This window comes from Tachysurus fulvidraco, chromosome 1 (genome assembly GCF_022655615.1).
Source record: "Tachysurus fulvidraco isolate hzauxx_2018 chromosome 1, HZAU_PFXX_2.0, whole genome shotgun sequence".
Classification (NCBI taxonomy): Eukaryota; Metazoa; Chordata; class Actinopteri; order Siluriformes; family Bagridae; genus Tachysurus; species Tachysurus fulvidraco.
In genome coordinates, this window is record NC_062518.1 from 49,970,023 (window position 1) to 49,972,645 (window position 2,623).

General features: G+C 36.1%; 1 long non-coding RNA gene across 1 annotated transcript in view; it reads right to left on the minus strand.

The window, feature by feature from the left end:
• LOC113636523 overlaps window positions 1–2,623 on the minus strand; it is a 4,198-nt gene extending 1,575 nt beyond the window's left edge. Inside the window, exons 1-3 of the long non-coding RNA XR_007140890.1 lie at window positions 2,466–2,623; window positions 1,893–1,939; window positions 113–511 (exon numbers count right to left, since the gene is read on the minus strand). This is a non-coding gene — a long non-coding RNA (uncharacterized LOC113636523). The remainder of the gene's footprint in view (window positions 1–112; window positions 512–1,892; window positions 1,940–2,465) is intronic.

Here is a 2,623-nt window from a genome sequence, read left to right on the forward strand (position 1 = left end):
AAATCACCCACACACACACACACACACACACACACACACACACACACACACACACACACACATATATATATACTGTATGTTATGTTGTCTTGTCAAATCCTCAAAGACTCACCATTGTAACATATAAAGGGTTTTGGACTTGCACATACACCATCATCCCAGGCTCCATATGTAATAATTACCCCACATGATTCCCTCGCAGCATAATTATCAGGCTTTCCAGACAGCCAGTTGGTATAAATGACATTCTTCAGTGGGAGCTCGTTTAAGGACCAGCGCCAGCTATTGACATCATTGTACAATCCAATCCAGACGTACGACATGAAGCCTTTTCTTACTGCTTCTTTGTTTAGTCGTAACCAATCATCATCGGTTATGATTGTTGCCATGTCAGTGTACATCACCCTGCAGTAATTCTGAGCCACTGGCCATGTATATGTTTCCATGACCAGGTGATAATCGTGACGGACAGTTCTTATGTTAGATAGGGATGAGACAAATGGGATGAGACCTGGGGGTAATATTTTTAATAAAATAAAATTAAAAAAATATATAGTCACCTATAAGTACTTTCTGTACATTCATTCTCTTGTATTTTATCACTGGTTCTGGGTGATTAACAAATTTGTGAATTTATTTTATACAAATTTGTAATATTTGAAAAATGATGATGAAAGAAGTAGCAATGTTTAGTTAAGAATCCAGTCCTGTAGTTCAGCTCAATGGCAACAAGTAAGTCAGAGAGAGAGAGAGAGAGAGAGAGAGAGAGAGAGAGAGAGAGAGAGAGAGAGAGAGAGATGAGAGAGAGAGAGATTGAGGGAGGATGACGAGGGACGGAGGAAGAGAGGGCGGGAGAGACAGAGATATAGTATACAGACCGAGGGAGAGATAAGCGATCGTGATACATATGAGCCATAGAGATATATAGCTGAGTAAGACATACAGATATAGAGTAGACAGAGAGATATGATAGACAGAGAGAGATGAGAGATATATATAGTATGATAAGCTATCGAGAGAGATGACCGGATATATAGATATATAGAGTATAGAGTAGAGATGAGATAGGATAGAGTACATAGACAGCGAGAGAGAGACATAGAGCATCTAGAGAGAGAGACGAGATTTGAGGTATATCAGAGAGGTAGAGAGATTTGAGAGTATATCGAGAGATATATATGATAGATATATCACGAGACCGAGATATGAGAAGCGAGACATAGTAGGATGATTTTAGTGATGGATAGACACATGATATAGACAGCGTCTCATATAGGTCAGATAGCGCAGGATCTATATCTCTATGTAGAGACAGCTATACTACGAATCTCTACAGATCGAAACTATGATGATATAGACGATAGGCGTGCTCTCGGGATCGCTATCAATTGCAGCTCGTCTACTCGTCTACTCTCCCATCTCTCTCATCTCCCGCGAGCTACGATCGTATCGATGACTCTGATCATCTGGCAGCAGAGCGTGATAGCATACGACTCTACAAGATATATAGAACTATAGATAAGTCTCTGAGAGAGAGCGATCGTATCGACTCGCTCCACGCGAGACACTCGACAGAGACAGACAGAGTCTCTGCACATGAATCTATAATCACTGAACACATTAGATTTATTACTTATAATTACTTCTAACTTCTTATTCAGTTATGTTTAGTTATATATCATTATAATTGTTTCAGTAAGAACCGAATATTCCATAAACCCAGACGTGAACAGTTTATAAAATATAAATATATCTAACAACTACAAATACATTTAAATAGATTTATTGCATTGTGACAGTTTTGTCAGATAAAAAAGTAAAAATAAAAAGTTTCCTGATTAAAATTAATATTAATGATCATTTTGAAAGTGGTTTATAAAAAATGCTCTTACCAGTGAGGCCCAGAAGTAAAAGGTTCAGCTTCATCATAGACAGATAGCTGAGGGGGAAAAAAGGTTTTATTATTATTATTATTATTATTATTATTATTATTATTATTATTATTATTATTATTATTATTATTATTATGTTGTAAAGTATAACTCTATTGCACATCTGTTCTTTGTCATGTATTGGAGTCAGAGACACATTCAAGTGAAGGTTAGAATTTTATTTATAAGACAATATAAGACGATATCAGGCGATCAGTAAACAGTACAACATGGTAAAACCAGGGACCATACAGAATCCAAACCTCGGCAACCAGCAAAAAAACACAAAACATAAAAACGTGGGTCTTAAATAAAAAGGTCGATCAAAACACAAACTAAAAACAGGTGAAAATAATCCAGAATAAAGAGACTACCAATTACCAAGACATGGCATGAGCCGAAACAAGAAAAGCAGTAGGTACAGTATTACTTTACTTTATTACCTTATTACTCTTTCTTGGCTTATAACCTGTTTAATAAATGTGTATGTTTTATATATAGAATTCTAAGAACATTTAGAACATTACAACTTACCTGTAATATGACACGGTGTTGTTTCTTCAGTAGCTCAGTAGCTTATTTTCACTGCTTACACAAAACTCCTCTTTACTCCTTCACTTAATTTAAAATCCTCTTTGTTTATCCTGGTAAGATTCTGACACTTGTGACGCAAACCGATTTCCATCTCACTT